Here is a 25,604-nt window from a genome sequence, read left to right on the forward strand (position 1 = left end):
CTGGTCAAGGGCACATACTGAGGTTGCAGGTTCTCTAGCCCCAGTAGGGGTGCATGTGGGAGGCAACCAATCAATGTATGTGTGTGTGTGTGTGTGTGTGTGTGTGTCCCATCTCCCACCCTTCCACTCTCTCTGAAATCAATGGAAAAATTATCCTTGGGTGATAATTAAAAAAGAAGGAAAGAAAAAAAAAAAACACACAAAAAAACCCCACCATGATTAATATTCATTTGAGTTAAATTTCTTCTAGAATTTACTAGTTCTGCAGTGAAAATATGAGTGTAAATTATTTCTTCTCAACTCATTATCATTTTCACCCCAAATAATAAAAGTAACTATATAAATATCCTGTAATATTAGCATTAACCCTTGGAGTAATTGCTTAATCTCATTGCTATGTTTATTTTATATAAATACATTTTTAACCTTTTATGAGATTACTAGAGGCCCGGTGCACAAAATTCATGCACTGGTGGGTGGGGTTCCCTCAGCCCAGTCTGCCACTCAGTCCGGGAGCCCTCAATGGATGTCTTACTGACGGCCACAGTCTGGCAGCAGAGGCTCGGAGCAGGCATCCCGTGTGTGTGTGTGTGTGTGTGTGTGTGTGTGTCTGCTGGGGGCCTGCCCCCAGCCACACAGTGGAGGCTTGGAGCAGGCGCCCCTCTCCGTTGATCTCTCAGGCTCCTGGCCTCCACTGCATGTTGTACTTTCCCTTGAGCTGTGGCCAGGGTGGGGTGCTGCCTGCAGGCCTTTCCTGCTCTGGGATCACCGTGGTGACGTAGGAGCAGGACTTGCTGGGTGCTGCCTACAGGCCACACTTTCCTGCTCACCGATCTCTGGATTGCCAGGGCATCCGGGGTCAGGCCCTGCTCGGTGTTGCCTGTGGGCAGCACTTTCCTGCTCTCTAATCCCCATGGGGTCCTGGCTGGGGGCAGGGCTTAGGCGGCGGGGGGCTTAGGCAGCACACGGGGTTCCTGGCTGGGGGCAGGGCTTAGGTGGCACACAGGGGTCCCATCTGGGGGCGGGGCTTAGGCGGCGTGGAGATTAGGTGGCACATGGGGGTCCCAGCCTAATCCCAGCCAGGACCCCCGTGTGCCGCCTAAGCCCCGCCCCCATCTGGGCCCCCCGTGTGCTGCCTAAGCCCCCCGCCGCCTAAGCCCCACCACCCAGGGCTGCACACAGGGCCCAGATGGCGGCTCACGCTGTCCCGCCCTGCCTGCAGTATGCAAATTAGCTGCCATCTTTGTTGGCAGCTAATTTGCATATCGTGCTGATTAGCCAATGGGAGGCGTAGCGAAGGTATGGTCAATTACCATCTTTGTCTATTCTTAGATAGGATTCTAAATATGATACATTTTATTAAATCAAATTGTGACAGAAATAAATGAGGCTGTGCCCCTATGGGAAATTATTCCATAGTGGTTGCAATTCCTATAAACCCTTGTTACCTAACTAAATTTAAAGATTTCACTTATATGTGGACTCTAATGAACAAAATAAACAGGTGAACAAAATAAAACCAGAGGCATGGATACATGGAACAGACTGACAGCTGTCAGAGGGGAAGGGTATGAGGGGAGGAGAAGATTGGATGGAAAGAAGGTGAAGAGATTAGCCAAAGAACATATATGCGTGACCCATAAACACAGACAATAGTGAGGTGATGGCCAGAGGGGGGACTGGGGCTGGGTGGAGGTGAGCTAAGTGGGGGGAAATGGAGACATCTGTAATAGTGTCAACAATAAAAAGTTAAAAAAAGATTTCTACTACTGATCAGTTATTAGTAAATTGGGTTTAGAAAAGAAATATTCCATATACTTTATTCTCAGGAGAAAAAATACTTTAGACCAGCAACATCAATGGATTAAATTTAATGCGGACATTTGTGGCAATAATGATGGAGGGTCAAGGTCTCTAAAATGCCACATGCTGGCTATTTTTCATTCTCTTTAATTTACGCAAGAAGGCTTAAAAAGCTGTGGCAAGCTGCTCTACAGAAAAGAACATCACTACTAAACCAAAGCTAATGCAAAATTACTTGAAAACTAGAGAGTTGTTTTTTTTTAGCACACAATAATGGGGCAATGCAGAGCTTTTATGTATGAAAATATAAGCTTCTCTATAAAGGATTTTCCCCTCCTTACTGTTCAGATTGAGTACACCTAATTCATTTTTATTCAGTCCACAATTGTTAGGGCTTTGTATATGATTTGGTCATATGAAAGTACAGTGAAAAGAAATGACATTAAAAATAATTCTATGATAACAAGAACAGGCTGACTTTAGTTTAACATTTCTTCTATTTCCATTTATTTTGTGTATAGACATGCGTAAAAAACTACTCAAATGGTATCTTTAAGAATCTTTGAGTGAATAAAGTAAGAAAAGGAAGGAGAGTTTAAGCCACTATGAATTGTAGTTGGAAATCTGATGCCTGGGAATGTCTATATGTGTTAGGGGATCCAGCACAAAGGGCTAAAGTTAGTCCATCCTTTTGTTGTCTTCATAATCAATACTGATTTCTGTGGTTTCATTGATCTGGCCACAATTCACACTGTGTCTTAGCTTTGAAAGACCCAGCAATTTATATCACCTTCTCTCTCTACCCGACTGCCTTGCGCAAAGAAGATGGTCACTAAATATTTCTGAAAGGACAAGATGAAAGTAAGCTGTATTCATGTCATTTCCCAGAAAAAATATGTCCAAATGGTACTCTACAATCCAATGCCATTTGGATGATTTATCCTCTTTTTTAATTTTTTTAACTTGATTTCAGAGAGGAAGGGAGAGGTAGAGAGAGATAGAAACATCAATGATGAAAGAGAATCATTGATTAGCTGCCTCCTGCCTGCCCCCTAATGGGGATTGAACTGCAACCCAGGCACGTGCCCTTGACTGGAATTGAACCTGGGACCCTTCAGTCCGCAGGCCAAAGCTCTATCCACTGAGCCAAACCAGCCAGGGTGGATGATTTATTCTCTTGACTTCTTTTTTTAAAAAAAAGTGAAATAAAGCACAAAGCAACATCAACATACTTTCACACTGCTGTGTGGATGTTCAGCAAATATCAATGCAAAAACAGAAATACTGTGTTTCTGAGTTAATTCAACTATGTTTATTGTTCATGATAAAATATGTAGAGCAGGAGTTATGAACTGGGGTCCATGACCCTCACGACTCCACTGCAGGTCAGGGGGCGCTTCAGGGAGTATGTGATGACTCTGAAATGATAGGAAAATTTTGGAGTGTAATTTTCTGGAATTATAAGACTTTATAATGTTTTGTTTACAACTGTTCTCATCATCTTATGCATTTTTACTCACTTGATCCTCATGACAACCCTCGGCTGTAAGTGTTCCCACTATCCTCGTATGATAGATGAAAAAAATAACGTACAAAGATTTCATGTGATTTGCCTAGAGTATCACAATGACTATTGGTCAAGCCAGCATTTGTACCCAGAAGTCTGGCTCCTGGGTCTGTTAGTCAGCACACACACTGTGTTCCCTTTCATAAGGAATATGTTTATAACTTCTCTATTGTGGTAGAGAAGCCAACCAGTCCACAGAAATGCTGCTTTCATTAGAGATGCTATTGCTTAAAGTTCTGGGGATTTACTAAGGAAAAACAGAGCTGGCCACCTGTGGACATTTGTAAGGTCTGCTGATACATATCTCAAACATTTATTTATTTAGTCTGGCCACCTAGAGTGTCATATTGCACACTGCTTATAACAAAAAATAGATAAAAATGATAAGATTCAAGATTCTGACAATACAGTTCAAATGAATTGAGTGAAATCTGGGAGAAAGTTAAAATTTAAGTAGAGACCACAGAGTAAGTAAAATACATTTACCTAAACTGAGCCTAGAATTTATGCTGATCAAAGCAAAATGCAAGATATGATTAGTGACATGATTCACATTGTCCCTAAAAAAAAATCACTTCTTCAAAGGGAACAATATGTTACTTGGTTTGAGGTCAGTGATACACTTTCTGTATGAACACATAGTGAACATTTTTAATAGTAGCATCTCTCTAAATTGTAATAGCTGCTGTGATAGACTAAATTGTGTGCCCCCCAAATTTATAGATTTAAGTCCTGACCCCAGTACTTACAAATGTGACTGGATTTAGAGATAGGGCCTTCAAAGAAATAATTAAGGTTAAATCAAGTCATATGAGTGAGCCCTAATCCAATATGTGTTCTTATAAAAACAGGAGGTTATGAGAGATACATGTGAGAGCACAAGGGGAAGACAGCCATCTGCAAGCCAAGGAGAGAAGCCTCAGAAGAAACCAAATCTGCAGACCCTTTGATCTTGGACTTCAAGCCTCCAGAATTGTAAGAAAATATATATATATTTTTTTGTTGTTTAAACCACGCATAGAAGACTAAAATTTGTATAGCAATTGAATTCATTTAATAATAATTAACAAAAAATTTGCACACTTTCTTTTCTTTTAAATATTTCATTTAAAATATAATGTCCAAGTATTCAAATACAATTGTATTTTTACTTGATATTTCTGGTACCTTTATGATCCTATGCAGTGTTGGTGTGATTAATCAGTCATTGCTTTATGATATTAGAAGTTGCAGCCAGCCCAGCCTGCATGGCTCAGTGGTTGAGCATTGACCTATGAACCCAGAAGTAACTGGTTGGATTCCCAGTCAGGGCACATGCCTGGGTTGCGGGCTTGATCCCCATTGCAGGGTGTGCAGGAGGCAGCGATCAATGATTCTCTTTCATTATTGATGTTTCTATCTCTCTCTCCCTTTCCCTTCTCTGAAATCAATAAAAATATACATTTTTAAAAAGTTACAACCATTCATGTAATAATTTCTTAATAATAAACATGCACCTTTATTTGCCTTTTTTGGGATATTCTGTAAATATTTTTTGTTGGAATGAGCAATTAAACAATATCTTATAATTACCCCCACCTTGGAATGCCTTAGACTTTCTTATGAACCAAATAAATCAGAAAGTCCTCAGATGAATAGTGAAAATAAAAGATAAGAGTATTTTGATATAGTGATTTAAAGTTTTTACATTGCTCACTGTAGATTTCATACAATACAAATACTGCAGTTTTGAAACTTTACATATTTAAAATACCTTACATTTCAGACTGTCATCGAGGAAGCCACTTGAGAGTTAAGAAAATCCTCATCCCTTTGCTGCACTTGATTAGGTAACATTGCTCTCTTCTCTATCAATGCAGTTTATGCTGCCCTTTGTGGTTAATGTCCAGTCAACAATCAAGGAGCCCAGCATATCAGAACCTTTGGCTGTCCTTCAACAGCATTACAGGTGATGTGAAAACACACATATGGGCCAGAAAAAAATTCCAGTAGGAGGGAATATGGACTCACCAGTGTTGCACAAATATTCACATGTGGTAATTAAGTCATGTATCACAGGCAAACTATATTTCCTCAGATTACTATCTAAAACATTTATGTAATTTTGTTGAGTGTCCACTGTGGCTTGTCTGTTGAACTGGAAAGCAGGTCTAGGAGGGAGGAGCAGTGAACATTAGGCTGAGGGAAAAAAGTGGACCTTTGCCTGGGCAACTAGGATGATAGCTGGGATGGGTGGTAATGAAAGGAGAGAGAACAAGGGGAAGGTAGAGGCTAGCACTGTGACTTTATCTGACAGTGGTCACATGGCCCTGTCGAGCACGCTGGATCTGGTCAGAAGTCAGAGAGACACAGACCATATTAGAGGAACTTTGGGTCATCAGGTGCATGCAAATGTGCTGTGAGGACTACACTGCATTCTTAAGCCATCAGGACATAGAATCCATAGGTACTACTGGTCTCCCAGAGAGGCCCTTCTTGAGAAGTTGCCACCCTCCAGGTTTCTTCTCAGGCAAGGATGTCAGTGAAGTTTGTCACAGGAGAAAAGTAGGAGATCAAGAGAGCTCAGTTGAGACACTCCTGGCATTCTAGAAGTAAGTCAGTGAAGCTGAGGGGTGGTATAGACTAGTCTCCATTATGTTAATGAAGACCACATCAAGCGAAATTGGTCTGTTAGTGTGAATGTAACCCCTGTGAGGAAAGCCTGCTTACTCGTCAGATTTGGCCTCACTGTCACTTCCTCAGGGAAGTCTTCTCAGAATCCCCAGACTAGATGGGGTCTCCTAGGTACATTCTTAGTGTTGTTTTATTTCTTGATACTTATTAGAATTTGATTAATGCTTTGGTTAATAGTTTCTTCTTAATGTTAGTCTCTCTATTAGCCTGTAAGCTTCAAGAGGGAAAGGACTACAGGCTTGAAACATAGTAGGTGCTTAATGTTTATTATATAAACAAATGAACAGTGGATGAATAAATGCCACTATTTGCATAAGCAGTTCCATGTAAAATTTATTACTTCTTTACTGAATATTAGTTAGCTTTTAGAAAACCTGTTAGAAATCTCTCTGGGTACTTCTCCTCTCATAGATTTTATGTTAGTTTTTGGACCCATACTCATGGTGGAAAGAGGCAATTTGCACTGAAGAAATAGTGCCACTATAATATACAATTACAAAATAACTGGTAGAAACAGTGAGGAAATTCAATCAACAGATTAATTTGAATGAATGATGCCAGACAGCCAGTTGGTTTGATTTTTACCCCTCACTGACTTGACTTAATTAACAGCTCGTTTTCATACTGGGTAGCTGTCTCTATGTCTATTGAAACACAGGATTATATTACAGTAAGCAAATAGTCTCCCCAGAGAAGTAGAGTTTGACTGTCCTACTATTCCATGTACCTCTGATTAGAATGTCTGTTTTTTAAAATATCACATGACTTAGTGATTTTATTCTTGGTACCTTAAAATTTATCAATTTAAATGTGTACACATTGAACCCAGAGTATCTTGTTTTTAAATTTTAACACATATGTATGTTTTACAATTAACTTCTGCAACTCTGGATATTGCAAGAATTTATAAGTAGACAGCAATGAGTTGTGAAGAATTCTCTTAATTTCTGATGGCCTTATAAAACTTGATGCATTAAGCTGTGCTTGTCTATGAAATCATATTGTGTGATAAAAATTATTTTCCTCCATGTTATTTTTATATTATTTTTATACTTCTTTTTTGTTAGATCTGATATTTAAGAATAATTTCACTAACATAATATAGGTCTTACTTTACCTAAAGTTATAACAAAAATATACTAAGGTCATTTTATTCATCCTCTGGTGATGATTTTAGCGCTATTGATTTATAAGCTTGTGGTGTTTTAAAACAGCATGGGGTTCTATTTTCCTCTTATCGTAAATGAGTATGAGGTCGTATAGCAGGGGCTGACAATTCTGCAGATTGCCAGGTTTATAGGTACAGTTCAGGCAGGTAATATAAATGAAGGCAGCCAGGAAACAGAGCACTTGCCTTTTTATTTTATTTTTTTAAAGAAATGTATCTTTATTATTAAAAGTATTACAGATATGCCTTTTTCCCCCTATTGATCCCCTTTACCCAACACCCGCCCCTCTCCCAGGCCTTCACCACACTATTGTCTATGTTCATGGGCTATGCATATATTTATATAAGTTCTTTGGTTAATCTTTCTCCCTATCCCTCTTCCCCACCACTCTTCCCTCTGAGATTCCTCAGTCTGTTCTATGCTTCCAAGTCTCTGGATCTATTTTTTTCCACTTTATTTTATTCATTAGATTCCACATACAAATGAGATCATGCGATACTTGTCTTTCTCTGACTGGCTTATTTCGCTTTGTATAATACTCTTCAGGTCCCTCCATGCTGTCTGAAAGGGTAATAGACCCTTAGTTTTTACAGACACATAGTATCCCATTGTGAAAATGTACCACAGCTTTTTTACCCACTCATCTACTAATGGGCACTTGGGCTGTTTCCAAATCTTAGCCAGTTAAAGCATTTATCTTAAAGACCATCAAATTCTAAATATTCAATAAATAGTGCTTGTGAATAGTAAGACTAGCACAATAGCTATTAATGGTTAAACTAGAAAAACTAAGTTGGATTGAGCTCCAGCTTCTGAATTGCTCAAGATTTCTTAAAACAAAATGTCTAACTATATACCCTGACCTAGTGTGGGCACTATGTATGCTCACATACATATTATATTTTAAAAAAAAAGTGTTACCAGAATTTCTAGAGAAATATAGATAAAAACTAGACAAAAAAAAAAAAAAAAAAAAAACAGAAAAAAAAACAGAAAGTAATGACAATGAAGCATATTTTTTGCGAATTCTGTAAATTTCTACCTCAGAAATAAGGTGCCTAGATCATACTATTCCATTGAAATACATTTGTTATTTGCCCATGATTGGCTCCCTCAAGGGTCTTTCTGAGTGACTGAGACTAATCTGATGAGTTGAGGTTCTAATGGCATGAAATTGCTTAATGTTTTATCTCTTCTAGGTAGCTTTTGCATTTTAACCCAGGCCTTTAATGCCTTAACCCAGTGGAGTGTGTAATAAGATTAGGATGACCAGACACAGGGCCTTGCACTAAAAGAATGCAGCAGTCAATGTCTGTGGATAAATGTGAACATTTCAGGTACTAGTAAGGCCTGGGACAAAACACTTTTGAGAAGGAAGCCATTTAACCCCCTTCAAATCTATGTGTGGGTACGTACTAGTTAGAACACTATACTAAGTTGAATATGTTATATCCAAAATAATTAATAATTTGATGTTTTTGAAATGTTTCTCATCAGCAGTGTTGGAATTACACAGGCAGATTATTAGAAGGGAAAAAAAGGATTAATGAGACAATTTCTTTGCTAAGCTCCACTTTATGGTGATATTTTATGCTTTTTCTAACCCCTTCAGCATAATCTTAGAATGAAGATCTCATTAGCTTTAACAAGCATCGTTCTCAATTGTAGGACCTCTCTCTACCACAAGAATACCAAGATGTTTTGGAGTTCTTAGGGGATGCCACATAGGTGCTCCCAAATTCATCTTATGAGCCTTAGACATTAATCTTCTCTTCTGCTCTAGTTTTTTCCCTGCTGCTAATGCCCAGCTAGCCGTGAAGCGGTGTCTCACTATGTCTTCTAGCAGCCTACATCCCACTGGGAAGCATTACTTTTATTGTGCACCAAGTAGCTTAATTGGGTACTGCAGTCACCTCCGTGCCCCGTCTGCATCTCCTGTGGGCACAGTATCTTGGACAGGCATTGCTCACATCACTGCTTCTGAGTTGGGGCTCAGTGTTACAGTTCTCTTTGGAGTCGTTGGACCTGTGTTGTCTGTCTCAGGAGAGACAGACAACAGGTAGATCACTTCTCTCTTTGCTGTTCTACTTTGTGCTCCAAAGCCCAAAGAGTTTTAGATAAAATAATTCCCTCCATTTTCATTAAGGCCCTCTTCTCCTCGAGTCCACATAAGCATAAATTGAGGAATGCACTCAAGTGAGCAATCATGTCTTATTTAGAAGAGATAATTTTTTTTAAACAACAAAGGGTTTGTTTTGAGCACCTCTGTGCACCTGACTTTTCTTTCTTTAGGAAATGTTTTCTCTCTAAAAGCTACCTGTCATACAGCACCCGGGCAGCTGCACTGCTGACTGGCAGACACAATCACACCCTGGCACGGACACAGTTTACAGGTCAACCGGGCTGATGCACATCTTCAATTGTGATTTTTCTGAGGACCAGAATTGGTCTCTGGACTTAGATTTTCTAATTTGTAATTGTTTAACCAGAGAGAACTTGGGGTAGTGTGGCTCTAGAAAACCAGAATTTTTCCCTCCATTTAACAATATCTATATAGAATTATTTCCTACACTTTGCTGCAAATGTTCAAATAGACAGTGAACAGCAAAATAAAATTATGTTCCTAAAGTGTATGAAGCCCAAGAGCAGGCATAGAACTTTAATGGAGAAGATAAAAGACCCAAAGGAGTAATTTTAATATTTTTCAAGTGTGAATCAAAATAGAATCTGAAAGCCATCTAAGACCTTATGTTCTAATTGGTGAAACAAAACAAAACAGAACAAACTTCTTTACTGTTTTGTGATAGCTATTGATTGCCTACCTAACGGGCATTTAATCTTTATCCATGTATTAAATCTCCATCTTTTTCAGTGGTAATAGGACCAGACCCAAGGAGAAAATTTCTCTCAGTTAATCATGCCTACTCCATTCCCTTTGGCAATGATTGGCTAAGGATAGGCATATAATTCAATCTAAGGAGATAAAAGGAAAACTCAGGAGTCATCTGGGAATTTTTTTTCTTCCTTATTAAAGATGAGTTGCATATGAGGAAGGCTCATCCTTAGTTCCCTGACAGCATTCATGCTTTCTGTATTTAGAAGTGGACATGTCATGATCAAATATTTGGAACTATAGCAGCCAATTAGGATTACATGATATAGGTCTAGAGTACCAATTAGACCCAGCTGCTGAAAGATTCCTCCAAATTTCATTTTAAATAAACAGGTCAACCTGCAGGCCAAATCCAGTCCACTACCTGCATTTGTAAATAAAGTTTTGTTGGTACAAAGTTACTGCATTCATTTATGTATTGTCTATCGCTCCTTTCACTCCAATAGCAGAGTTAAGTACTTGTGACAGAGGCTGCAAAGCTTGAAGTATTTAGCATCTGCCTCTTTACATAAAACTAGACAAACTCCTATGAGACAGTATTACTAGAGTTTTCTATCATTGTCACTTCAATGAATCTGAAGTGATAAAACCTAACTATGAACATTTACATTTATTGAACTAACAACCACATTTTATACCTTATATACCTGTTACACCTTGATAAATTCTTTTCTAAATGAAAAGCACATTTAAAATTTTATATATATATATATATATATATATATATATATATATATATATAGTATTTAGGAGCTTACATCTATGTTTTAATTCATCTACAAAACTCCAGCCAATATTTTGCACTGAAATGAGATCATCATCTTAATTTAGCCTAGTAGGATTTAAAATAACCCGACGTTTTTCCCCCCAAATGTAATGTTTAATGGCAATGGTTTAAGGGCCCAAGCTATTGAGTGAAGCACTATTGTTACAGTTATTTCAAAGTGACATTTATGCAGACTATGTAAAACATTCAGAGTCACTAAATAGCATCCCTTGGCCACCCATTTATCCTTCCTTAATCATGTAACAAAAGAACTAATCATGACAAAGTCACAGTTTCAAAAAAGATTGCCTTTTTAGCAGACTGCCCTGGAGCTTAAGTAACTCAGATGGCTGCATACTCTGAAAAGGACTAACACCAAATGCTATACCTAGGAACTAAAGAGTTGTGTAGTGGAATGAGCCTGTGATATTTCCTGGGGGGATTATTTCATATGAAAATAATTAGGGCTTAATGTCTCTCTCTTGTTTCCTAATGCATATGACACAGAAATATACACTTAAGATGAACGATATTAATGTGATAGTCATACTGCAGAATGGGGACTTACCCGTTTCCCTCCTGTGATTGTAGAAGGGTAGAGTATAGATAGCACGTTGGGCCACCTCCCTCCATGCATGGCCTCCCTCTGCTTAATCTCACGTCCACCCTTTATGATTAAACTGTATTGAAAGATTTCTTCCATGATTTGAGAAGATTGTTTTTCTAATATTTACTTTAATATGAAAGAAGGGTATGCTCATTCATCATCAGAAATGTTGTTAAAAACAGAACTTCTTATCAACTGTTGATGAATGAGAAGTTCTTTTCTTAGCATGGGAGAGAATATTACACACATCTTCTTGAGTCTTACCACAGATCTCTCTTAATAAAATTCAGCTCATCGGTTTGATGAATAAAAATATGTCTTCAGTCATAAAAGGTATTGTGACAATGGAAAACGGTTCAGAGAAGAACTTTTTTCAACTGTGCTTAGACTTAAAGTAGATAACAGGCATAGATGAAATCATATTTGTTTTTAACAGAGAAAAATTCAGGCTGATAACATTTGTTTTAAGTGGACAGCCTGTCATCACATGGCATCTGACATTTATTTGCTATCAATTGAATGTGTGAATAGTTCTAGATATTGGAAGAAGTGACAATGGAAAAGAAACCAACAAACAATATTCTTATGGGAGCTAGAATAAGGTAGAGTAAGTGTTAAATAAAAAATAGTGCCATGTCCATTGAAATGACTATATTCATGAAGTCCTTCAGCAGTTACTGAGCACCTGCTATATATTGGACCCTGATGGACCCAGAGGTGCAGCTGCGCAGAGCAATGTTCTTGCTGTTATGGAACTAACATTTAACTTTTCCCAGAGGTCTTCCATTTGTCACTTGAGAATCTAGCCAATAAATTAAGTAATATTTTCAAACATCAAAAAATTCTTTGTAAGTTGGCAAAAATATGCCTTTTTGTTTTTATTAAATGCTATTTCAGCCTGGATGATGTGGCTCAACAGTTGAGTGTCAACCCAGGAACCAAGAAGTCCCTGTCAGGGCACATGCCCAATTTGCGGGCTTGATCCCCAGTAGGGTGCATGCAGAAGGCAGCCGACCAATGATGTTTCTCTCCTTGATGTTTCTCTCTCTCTCTCTCTCTGAAAAAAAAGTTATTCCATTATCTGGAGGAAAAAAGTGATGAGGAACAAAGTTGAATTAAAGACTATAGTTTAATAATTTCACTGCTGCTACGTCATTCTAACATAAGGATCTAGAAGACTGATCTGGAGCCTTAAATGCATTAGTACTTCATGAATAAATTTCGTGCCAGAATCTTTAAACATAACAGTAGGTCAGTGCTTCATCATTCATTCAACTGATCTCCCAGTGCTATTATTTTGCAGATCAGGTGTGCAGTTGGCAGACAACCATTGCAAAGCTAATATATGATGTAGTTGGAGTAAGTGAAAGCAGTCATTGTAGCACTGCGCTGCACACCTTCCAGGGTCACCAACACTGGCCTAGGGGAAAGACTGAGTGTCAATTTACTGTTCTCTCTAAAGATCGGGGTCATGAACTGAAAATCTTAGACATATTTCTGTCAGCTAAGCAAAAATGCTTGAAAGTATAGGAGGCAGAATAGTTGAATGTTGTTAAACTTGCTGGGAAATTTTAGGCAATTCTAATTTTCTTTAGAGTCAACCAACAAGACCCTTTGTGGTGCCTAGGGTCGGCATGAGGTCATCTTCTTCAGTGTCCATTGTGTCTTGCCTGTTTCCACCTCCTATAGTGCCATTTGGTTGGATGTACATGTTGCCTAGAATCTTCACAGGTGCAGCATTTTGTCTTAAAAACCTATTCTTGCAACAAGGAAATAGTACAGGTTTAAAATAAAGGTTGTAATGAAACTTTTAGTGTGGTAGGAGTTCACTTGGATATATTATCAAATTTCTTCCCAGGAGCTATACAATCTCTGTAATAAAAAGGAAAGGAAAAAAAGTAAAACAACCCAAAGGATATATTGAATGCAAATAATTAAATGAACAATTATAAAAAGGTATATAACTTTGCATTGTCATGATTTACTTTTAAAACCTCGAGAATATTTATGAGGGATTTCTATTTATGTGAATAAGCCTTTATATGGCTTATGTTGTGAATAATAAATGAAAGTTTTTCTGGACTCATATGGTAGCATATGAAAATATGTAAAGTTCTATTAATCAAAATGTAATATTTAGCTAGAGTTTACTACTTAAAATTTAAGTAGATACAGTAGTTAAATAAACTGTTTATAAATATTGGCCCATAAATCAGTTTGGTTAACCCAGGGTTTCTTAAGGCTTTTAACATTTGGGCCATATAATGCTTTATGGTGAGAGGCTGTCCTGTGATTGTAAGATGTTCAGCAGCAACACTGGCCTCCACCCACTAGGTGCCAATAAAACTGTTCCAGGGGTAACAACTAAAACTATCCCAAAATATTGCTAAATATTCTCTGGAGGGGAAACACTAGTCTTGGGTGAAAACAATTGAGTTATTTTTAAAATATTTTAAATTTATCTTTATTGTTGAAAGTATTACAGATGATCCCTCTTCCCCCCCCCCCCCCCGACTCCCTCCACCCTGCTTTTGTCCCCTCCCCAGACCTTCCCTGCATTGTTGTCTGTCCATGGGCTAATCCTGAATTAGTATTCATATGCTACTATAAAAGAGAAGAGGAATTGTGAATGGGGTGTAATAATTAATTACCTGTTCATGTTTGCAGAAAATAACTACAGTCTGAGGTATCTTAGCAATTTTAAGAATGAGAGCACAAAAAATTCTAGCTTAATATTAAAACCAACAGGGGTATAATTATATCTTATTTCTGTTATTGGAATGGCACTCTAGGTTCTTGTAGACTTTGGGAACAATATTGGTAATCTGATCGCCATGCTGTAGATTATGTAAGAATGCAGTAAATATAATTGTAGAATTGTGTCCCAAAATACAGAGATAGTAGTTTCACTGTCTTCTATACTTTTTTTAAAGACATAAAGGCTATTATGTAGGGGTTCTGGGAAAGCAATCAAATTTAGAATACTTTTGGTAAGTAAAGAGAGATTTCAGAGAAAGAACTCCAGTTAAAAATTCTTGAAAACATGACTAAGACATCATGTTGGAGAGGGAGGTAGGCCAGGGTATGACTATTCAGATAAAAATAAATTGAGCCCAGCCAGTGTGGCTCAGTGGTTGAGTGTTGACCCATGAACCAAGAGGTCAGGGTTCCTGGTCAGGGCATGTGCTAGGTTGTGGGCTCGATCCCCAGTCGGGGGCATGCAAGAGGCAGCCCATCAGTGATGATTCTCTCTCATTGATGTTTCTATCTCTCAATCCCTCTCCCTTCCTCTCTCTCTAAAAATTAATAAAAACATATTTTAAAAAGTAGATTGAAAGTTAGAATATATTAATTTCTGTCAATAAGTTGAAACTTTCATGTGGAAGAATGAGTTTACTATACTCTTTTACTCCAGAAAGTAGACAATTTGATATATGGTGTTTCTATGATGGAGTCAAATATGTTTTACTCAGCCTAGTTGACTCCACATCCTTCAAGTATCCGTTTCAGTGTCATTAAAAAACAACTCATCTCTTGATCCTTCATGTAAATTAGTTCCTCCATTGTTATCTCTCATAACACCCTATCTTTTTCTTTATGGAACTTATCATAACGTGCAATTAAATAATTGGCTCCTTATTTAATATTTGTTTGTCCACTTGAACGTAAGTCTTGAGAAGATAGGTGTCCTGTTTCATTTGTTCACCTTGGCAACGTCAGCGCATAGCTCAGGATTGGGCTCATAGTCTTTGCTCACTAAATATGTATTCAGTGAGTAAGTGAATAACATGACTAATGTGTTTAAGACAAGTTGTTTAATCATAATATGCTTGGTACAATGGTGCTTGCACAATTGTTATGACTATTTTTATCATATTCCAAAAGTGAGATAAAGGTGTGTATTGGAGCTGGCTCATAAGGCTCATGAGAACAAACTGTGTGAGTCTTTTCCAGACTCCAAATTCACTGAAGTTAGGAAGACAGTTTGAAATTGATTATGGGGGGAGTACTGACATCACAGAAATAAACAAACACTATAAATTAGAAATTTTTTTTTTCTGGAGAGCTGCTTAAACATTTATTATCACATCACTGATATTGAGGGTATTTCTGTAAACAATTGGCAGTGCTAGAATTCAACTTCAGAAATGGGAAGATTAAGCTGTTTGAGACAACTCTCCTGCTGAATACAATCAGGAAAAAACCCCTGGAATAATATTTAAGTATTTAAATATTAAAGCAAAATGCATACGCTTAAAGACAATAGAATGCTATCCATGTAGTGAGAATCTGAGGACAAGACCATGAAGAGCAAAGAAGCCAAGAGAGGTGAATTGGCATTTGGTGTTAGTTTCCTCAAGGAAATTACCAATTCCAACTTTTAGCTGAGCAGTTCAAAGGCTGAGCAGAGCACTATAACCGGCAGCAAGTATGAAAATTGAAGTCAAGGCCCTATCAAAAATAAACATCCTTGTCAGATGCCAATATTTTAGTTGATAAATAAGAATAAAGATAAACCTGAAATAAAGCAACCTTAGCAAAAAGCGAAGCCTAGTGTCGAATCATCTTAATTTTTATTGAACTAAGGTGATCTGCTCTTAACCTAGCTGCCTGCCCAAAACAAAATTAACCTCTTTTTGAGCTTCACAGTATTTGTACACTTTTCATATACAAATAAGATAGTTAAGCAACAATATAATTCGAGCTTATAAGAAAACATTTAGCTGAAACAAGAGAAAAAAGGACAATAGAAATAGATTTCCAGGTGTATTTTTGTGGCTGTATCTTACAGTTCTGGAGATCAGAGGTCTGAAATGGATCTTATTGGGCTAAAATCAAGGTGTAGGCAAGGTTGTGATACTTACTGAGGTTCTAGGAGAGAATCCATATCTTTCCTTTTCCGGTTATGAAGACTGCCTGGATTCCATGGCTAGCAGTCTCCTCTTTTTCCTGAATAGCCAGCAACACCAGGCAGCATCCTTCTCATATGAAAATCTCTGGTTATCCCTATGTTTCTTCTCTCTTACACTTATAAGAATACTTGTGATTATACTGGTTCCAGAGTAATCTCTTCATCTCAAGGCCATTAATTTTTCTTTGTTATATAACATAACATATTCACAGGTTCCAGGAAGTTAGATGTAGATATCTTTGGGGAGCCATTATTCTGCCTAACGCTCAGGATATCCAGAAAATTAAGTTACATGACACATTTGAAATGACTATGATAACTATATTTAAACAATTCAAAGACAAGATAAAGAATTTTAGCAGGTAAATTAAAACTAACTGGAAATTATTGAAATGAAAAATTACAATAACTGAAATTAAGACCTCAAGGTACAAGTTGAAGAGTAAATTATGCAGTGTTAGAGACAAAACTGATGAAGAAGAATATAGCAGAAAAAAAAATCCAGAATGAAATAGAGAAACACAAAAGCATGGATAATAGTGGACACAACATAAGTGACAAGCAGGACATGGTGAAAAAAAATAATATGTGTATTTGGAGTCCCAAAGGAAGATGAGAGATACTATAGAACAAAAGAAATACCTGAAGAGACAATGATTGAGAATTTTACAAAATTAAACCATTGACAACTAACTTCTCATGATAAACGATGGAAATCAGAAGTTAATAGAATGATATCTAGAAAGTTCTGAATGAAAATTACTTTCAACTATAAGTCAACTATAAGGTCAGAAAAAATATCCTTTAGAAAATAGAGACAATATATTTTTCAAAAAAATATTTAGACAAATTTTCTCCATCAGTGCACTAAAGGAAACACTCAAGAATGTTCTTTAGGCAAAAGAAAAATAATCACAGATGGAAGTTTTGAGATGCAGAAAGGAATTAAGGTCAGTAAAAGTCATAAATGCATTGTAAATCTAAATAAATACCCATTATACAAAAACAATAGTTTATTTTAGGTTTCAATATATTTTTAATTAAAATACACAACAAATGTAGCATATGAATCACAAGGACAAAGTTAGTGTTTTCTGGTATGTATATTGTCTGGGAAGTAATAACATACAGGGTGAATATAAGTCCTGTTTTGCATATGTCTCTTATCTAGGTATAAAGATTGACAAGACCTTGTTTCTCTCTCAAAGTGTTCTGATTAGGGGGATAAAATATATGTTTGTTCTTTAAGACTGTTAATTTTAATTAGAGGTTGATAAATCAAGAATTCATGTTATACTTTTTCATGAGTAAACATTAAAGAATAGTAACAAATTTATACTCTCAATAGAAGGGAAAATAAAATAAAAATCATTCAGTAATGTTAAAAGAAGCAAGAAAAAAGGAAAAGAATATAGAACATGTAGTAAAAATATAAATCAAATAATAATATGGTAAATTTATTTTATATATGGAATCTAAAATCAACATACAAATAAGTAAAACAAACTCATAAATACAAGGAATGGATTGGTGGTACCAAAGGCAGGGGGAAAGGTGTTGGTGGGGAGAAATAGGTGAAGGAGGTCAAAATATAAAACAAACATAAAAACTAACATTGTTGATTTCTCTGCAGAATTATCATTGCCTTACCCAGGGCTAACATGGCCTCCAGAGTTTTCCAGTTCTTCAGGGATAATGCTTTAGTGGACACAGTTAAAGGGAAGGTACACTGAAGGAATGAGGAAATGAAGGGCAGAACAGTCTTTGGCCAATATATGCAAAATGTATATTCACTTTTAAAACATCTTAAACAGACCCTTTCTGGGTGACAGACCTGTGTTCTCTTGAATTTGAATCCGCCAAGCTCAGCATGGGTGCCAGACATCCCACTTTTATTTACTTTTCACTTGGAATAAATGGGCCAAAACCTAACCCAAAGCCAAAAATTAAAGTGAAAACACTTGCAGCCCGAATAAAGATATTTTATGTTGCCAACTGATCTAGATTTATATGCTTTAAAAACAAATTTGCAAGAAAAATATGGTAAATTTAAAGCAAAATTTATTGGAATTTTGATTAAATGTAAAGGAATGATATACTCCAATTAAAAGATAGATTGCCAGATTGAACATAAATGCTAAATAAGTTTTATTTATAAGCTGCCTACAAAAGATATTCATAATTAGAAGGATCCAGAAAATTTCAAAGCAAAAGGATGCAGGAGAAATTTGCTGTAATAAAATAGATTTTAAGTTTTAAAATGTTAGAAATAAGAGGCACATTGCACAATGATAAAATGTTGAATTCAAAGACATCATAAAGATAAATGGAGAGAATACTTCCAAACTTAATTTATGAGGGGAATTTTTGTATACCCCCAAAATCTGAAAATAACATTTATAAGATAAAATTAAATGACAATCTTTCATGAACATGTAAAAAGTCTAAACAAAATATAAACATATCAAATAGAACAATATGTCAAAAGGAAAATACAGCAGTGTTGTGTCTATTTTAGTAATGCAAGATTGATTTAACACTTAGAAATCAATCAGTGTTGTAAATTACCATATTAATAGACGAAAGGAGAGAAAAATATTTACAGTAAAGGCAGTTTTAATAGTCAAACATTACAAATAAGTTAGATATTTACCAATAGTAAAATGGATACAAAAATTGTACTATAATTATACAAGGTAATGTTACTCAGCAACAAAAATTAATGCATTGCCTCAACAACAAAATAATCAAACAATGATAATCTCAAAAATATAATATTAAACAAAAGAAACCAGATTCTTCTGTATGGTATCATATATATGAAGTCTTATACCAGACAATATTAATCTATGCTGTTCAAAATGGTTTTGACAGTTAAGGGTCTCCTCTGGTATTTTAATATTCCATCTGTTTCCTTGGATGTATCTAAGTAGGTGTATCATTTTGTGATAATTCATTGAGCTATAAATTATAATTTATGCATTTTCATCTATAAGTGTTACTCCTAAGTAAAATATTTTGTTTTAATACATGACAGCCTCATAGACTGGCTTACTTCTCTTTTGATACTCTTTTTTTTTTCTTTTTTATCAGTTTAACTTCTGTTACTAGCTTAATCTAGTCAAATTTATGGAAATAATTAAACTGGTTAATGTAGGTAGGCATGGTGTTAGCGGTAATGTTACATCTTTTCTAATTTATTAAGCATTTTATAAACCTAAAAATCATGGCAATTAGAGGGATATATATCACAGAGGGATACACCTTATTGTAATGTAAAATTATTCAATAGTTTTAATGAATAATACAATAAATACCAATTTTAGGGGAAGGCATTTATTGTGGTAAATTACTTATCCATCCTTACAGAAATTCCATGTTACTAGGAATAATTCTTGAAAAAAAATTTACATAACAAATATTTGTGAATTTAGAGTTGATTTCTGAGCAAGGAGATCATTATTTGCTTCTCAGGAGGTGTCCCAGTTTTGAGAAGTAAGCCATGACCAGCAAACCAGGTTGTGCAAATCTCAGCAGTTATCATTGGTAGCACTCTAACTACTATTTTTTGAAAATCATGCCATGTTTGTGTAATACCAGCTCATGTAGACATCTTTTTTCAAAGATCTGTGTGCTAGAAGGTACTTTCCCTTAAAGAAATTTCAGCTCTGTGTTTTTCACTCTGGTGTTTGTATTGTCAGGGCTGAGGACTCAGTAGACTGACAGTTAAAAACTGCAGCAATAAGATGGAGAAGTCAAGTGTTTGTTCCTTCAAGTAATACGAACTAAATCATTCCTCTCCCATGAAAAATTTTTTTCCTCTTCTTTTTTTTAGTAAATTGCACACTAATCTTATTTTAACATGGAGCAGCAGGTATTGCTTTGGAATTTCAGACTTCTATGTCAGTTATACCAAAGGACAATTGTTCGAAACTGCTCAGCAGATTGAGCTCAGTTCATACCTCCACACAGAAAATGATAATCAAGACATCCCTCCAAAGCAATTTCAGTGACATGGCAGCAACAGACTTTCCCTGCTTACCGAAGGGAAGTCCTTTCTAGGTCACACACAGGAGATGGGTGTTTATTAGTTTGGACTTTCAGATAATCTTCCCAATGCCTGACAATCCCATGAAAGGGTACAGTAGTCATCTTAGCTTCCTGACTCAGGCAAAGGTGCTCCTGTCTGAAGGAGCATGTTTTTAAGATGCCTGTTCACTTGGTTTTATGAGAAATGACTACTGGAAGAAAGGCAAACATTCTTCACTGGGGGAAGAAAGCACTTTGAACTTTTTAAGCAATGCCCTCCTTCAAACCATCTAGCATAGCTGACAATTATTTCCTGTTTGCCAGAGTACTACAATCATAGTTTATGATATTTTAAAAGCATAAAGCTAGGATTGGAACCTTTGAGGCGGAAACACCAGCCTCCATCAGCGGGGTGTATGCTATAATTTACCTCATTTTTCACAAAGGTGGTTTTGGAAACGGGTTCCAGAGGAGGCTTTGACACTGTTAATAGATCTGGCTAACATAATCGAGGCTTCTCCCCTAAGGCTCACATTTACCTTTTAAAGATCTATAATGTTTTGAATAAAAATCCAGCATCATCTTCATTTAGAGAAATTTACTACAAGTAAAGAAGTATCTGTAATGAAAAGATGTAAATATGTCATTTTTCATAGTAGTTTGATGGACTACCCCAGACATGAACTTGTATCCTTGTCTCCCCACAAAGTCACCTCTTCTGAGAAGTGAACGCCCACATATCAGGGATGTTGTGAGGAAATAAGATCATGTTTACTAAATACCTGTTATTTAGTAGGTACATAAAAATTATCTATTACTTCTGTTAGCTGTTATTATTTGTTTAAACTGTAATAAGCCATCAACAATGCATTATATAGACAGAAATGAAATAATTAAATGCCAATGAAACCATAGCTTTTTAAAAAATGTATAACTCTACAGTTTTGGTTGACCTGGATTATCCATATACTGGAAAATACCTTGAGTAGGTCCTGAAGAGCAGCTGTTTACCCTTTTGAATAACAATATAACAACTACTTTATAATAAAACTAGAGGTCCGGTGCACGAAATTCATGCACTTGGGGTGGGGGCTGGGGGAGGTCCGTCAGCCCGGCCTGCGCCCTCTTGTAGTATGGGAGCCCTCGAGGGATGTCTGACTGATGGCTTAGTGCTGCCTGGGAGGCGGGAGAGGCTCCTGCCACCGCCACTGCGCTCACCAGCCATGAGCCTGGCTTCTGGCTGAGTGATGCTCCTCCTGTGGGAGTGCACTGACCACCAGGGGGCAGCTCCTGCATTGAGCATCTGTCCCCTGGTGGTCAATGTGCATCATAGTGACCAGTTGTTCTGCCATCGGGCTGAAACCGGCTCTCCGACATCCCCTGAAGGGTCCCAGATTGTGAGAGGATGCAGACCAGGCCAAGGGACCCCACTGGTGCATGATCAGGGCCAGGGAGGGATGCGGGAGGTTGGACAGCCGAAGAGGGATCACTGGAGGGCTCCAGGGCATGTCTGGCCCATCTCACTCAGTCCAGATCGGCCAGACCCCAGCAGCAAGCTAACCTACCAGTTGGTGCATCTACCCCCTGGTGGTCAGTGCATGTCATAGTGAGCAGTTGAGCAGCTTTAGCATATCATTAGCATATTACACTTTGATTGGTTGAACAGCTAACCAGACAACTGGACACTTAGCATATTAGGCTTTTATTATATAGGATATGTCCATCTATAATAACAAAAGGGTAATATGCTAATTAGATTGGACGTCTTCCGGACATCATTCTGGACATCCTTACCTAACGAAGCCAGGGCCAGAGGGAAGCCAGCCCGGGTCCCGGGTGCCTGTGGGTGGCTGGAGGAGGGAAGCCAGCCTGGGTCCTGGGTGCCTGTGGGTGGCTGGAGGAGGGAAGCAGCCTGGGTCCTGGGTGCCTGCTGGCAGTCGGAGGAGGGAACCCAGGTCCTGGGTGCTGGAGGGAAGCCGGAGCTGGCAGCCAGGGGAAGGAAGGCCTACTCTTGCACGAATTTTCATGCATCGGGCCTCTAGTTCATTTATAAAGTAAGAATTGCCCAGATACAGTTAAAGAGGCTCATTCACTCATACTCATAAACCTGTTACTTCTTAAAGTCACTGCCCATTTCCTTCCTTCTACACCTGTCTGCGCCTTCACTGACTCCACTTCCTCACTGTCCTTTGGCCATGAGCCCTTTGACATCTATGTTCTGTTGCCAGCAGTTTACTGATTCCGGTTTCCTTCAGGCCACCTATAGACTAAAAGTTACACAATCTAACAGCTTCTTCTCAATCCATATGTTTCTTGATACTTCCTTTAGTTAGGATCATTGGTTGCTAGTGGCAAAAACTTTACCAGGACAAGATTGAACAAGGGGGAAAGTGGGCATTTATTGGAGTGATTCTAGGGAAATTGGCAAATTAAAAGTAGTGGTGGAAAGTCAGTCTTGGGAGTGTAGGAATGAGGTCAGCAATAGGGCCTTTGGGTATCTGAACTCTGTCAGGACTCTCTCTTCCCAACTCTCTTTACTTCCTCTCTGAATATCTTACTGTGGACTTGATTCTCCAAACTGTGGGAGACAAAGCCATTAGTTCCAAGTTCCAACCTTCTATTTTCAGAGCTTTGTCCACCTTAAGGAAAACCCTTCTTTATTTTTCCTCCTAGCTGTAGGGGAAGTATTTTAATTGATTAGCCTTTGGCTCTACATTTGAATCCCAACAATTGTGGACAGGAACTGAAGTACTAGCTTGGAACTCATGGCACACCTTTGTCTCAGGAGAGGATTCACAGGGTATTAAAATTGATGGCCCCAATTAGAACCACAATTAGTGTCAAAAAGTACAAGTTTTTCTTAATACTTATAGATTCTGAACTGGGCTCCTTTTTCTAGACTCTTCCTGCTTCAATCTCATCTGCCTACTGATGCCAGTAATCATGCCATATCCATTGATTAGAGAGAAGGAATTGGAGTAAAATCATAAAGGGAGGGGTAATGTTGATGGATGATCAGCTGTAGACTTTTGAAATGTAACCTTAGATATAAAAAGAGTGCTCATACCAAATATACTTATTCTTTAGAATTTGGGGTTGATATAGCAAAACCCATATAAAATGATCTTATTACCGATCCAGCAAAGGCCATCTTGATGAAAAGAATGATGAAATATACTACTGTCTTGTTCTGCAATCCGATTTAATTAGTGCAGTTGCTCAAAGTAGAAGGAAGTGGTGATTAAGAGCTCAGATTCTAGAGTCAGAAGACCCCATTGGTATCTTGGTTTTCTAATGGAATAGGTGTGCCACGTGTAACATTATAAAATTATTTGACATCTTCGTCTTAGTTATTCTGCTCTAAAATGAAGATTATTGTGTGGATTTATTTTTTAAAGAGCTAATGTTATATTATTTTGTCAATGTATTGTGTGATTTACTGTAGGGACAATATCAGATAATGTATATAAAGCATAGACAGCCGTGCTTCCAAAGTAATAGTAATGATAATCACTAACATTTAATGAGTGTTTATTATGTATTAGCTGGTGTTTTAAGGACTATTGATAAGTAGTGCTTAAAATGCTATTTAATACTAAAATGCTATTTTACATAATGTACCATTTTTATTCCTTTTTTATATGTGGAGTAAATGAAATGCAGAGATATTAAATAACTTTCCCAAAGTCATACAGCTAATATGTGACATGATCAGAATTCAAAGTGGCCGTCACAGTCCAAGCCTGTGAATGTGTACTTCCATGCCTATGGTAACCTTTTATATTTTCCCTGTCTTAAACGTGCAATTATTTTGCATCTCCAGAATTGAGTGAGACTGGAGATAGGAATCAGCAACTCATTTTTATAAATCTTCAATGGTCTCCCATTGTCTGCAGAATAAAATCCATAGTACTTACTTAACTCAAAGTCTTTTGTAATCTGCCTTCAACCCACCTTTCAGCTTTATTTCCTCCCAGTTAAACAAGCACATTTTCCCCTGCTCCAGTTCCTTAATTTGTACCATGGGTCTCCTGGGAATGCCCCTCAACCCCAATATATTTTGCTATGAAAATCTTTCACTTTCCTCTCTATGACCCAGCCAAAATGTTCCCCAAACTTTTATTCTGCATACCAATAGCAACATTTTGCAAATATTGAATGCTGTTTATTTTAGTTATTAAAAGAATCAAGATTATACATGTATATCATAGTCATTTCTCTAGAGTTAACATGTTTTGAGCTACTGAAGCATAGAAGAAAAGTCTTTTGTTTTTACAGCTAAATGGACCAAAACAAGTCAGTGACCTGTAGAGAAATAGTTGTGCCTAAAACATCTGGTCACTTCTTAGAGAAAATGCTAGATTTAACACCTCAATTTTGAAAAATTTTTGGAAAGAATCTTAGCATAGAGTTTGAAAGGATTGGACAGCTAACTAATGGGGTAGTAATTTGGGGGAAGTTAGAGGATTTCCCTTATAAAAGATTGGGTAGAGTATACTTTGACTTAATCCTCAGGGAACTATGCTTGAGTTAATTAGGGTAAATACTTTGGCAGTGATTAGGGGTGACTACTTAAGAAAAGATTCAAACATTTCTGGCAAAAAGATTCTCTCCTGGGGCCCTTTTTAGCTCTGGGCTATTGATCTTATATTTTAATGTAGCTGTAGATATTGCACTACACATGGGGAGCTCCTGCAATCTCAAAATGCATAGAAATCATCTTTAGAGCTATGTGAACTAGCTGGTTCAATTGCTGATAAAGATGTAGCCTATGGATTTATCTTATTAAAACTACACTGTTGATAACAACCTCAGATCTGCATGGGTCATTGCTGCTCATGTAAAACTCAGTCACCCAATGATATCTATTAGTATCTGTTTTACTTTTGAGAGGATGAGTTGCTTTTAAAAGGATCTCATTTACAAATGTTGTTGACTATTGTCATGTAGAGGTTTTCCCAAAGGATATCTAATCATCCCCTTGAAGAAAGACTGGCCATCCTGAGTTAGGGATGTCTGTTTGCATTGTGCAAATAGACAGCTTTGGGAAGAACACAGGTGGGGAGATTCAAGAAAGGTGATTCCTGTAGAGTTCGCCAAGGCAGCTGAATCAGCCTTCTTGTCTAGTGGAGTGAGAGGTTGCCCCTGTTATATTTGCTCACCTCTGGTGCTCCCATATGACTAC

Source organism: Myotis yumanensis, unplaced genomic scaffold (genome assembly GCF_028538775.1).
Source record: "Myotis yumanensis isolate MYYU_CA2020_CCGP unplaced genomic scaffold, mMyoYum1.0.hap1 SCAF_6, whole genome shotgun sequence".
In the NCBI taxonomy this organism is placed as follows: domain Eukaryota; kingdom Metazoa; phylum Chordata; class Mammalia; order Chiroptera; family Vespertilionidae; genus Myotis; species Myotis yumanensis.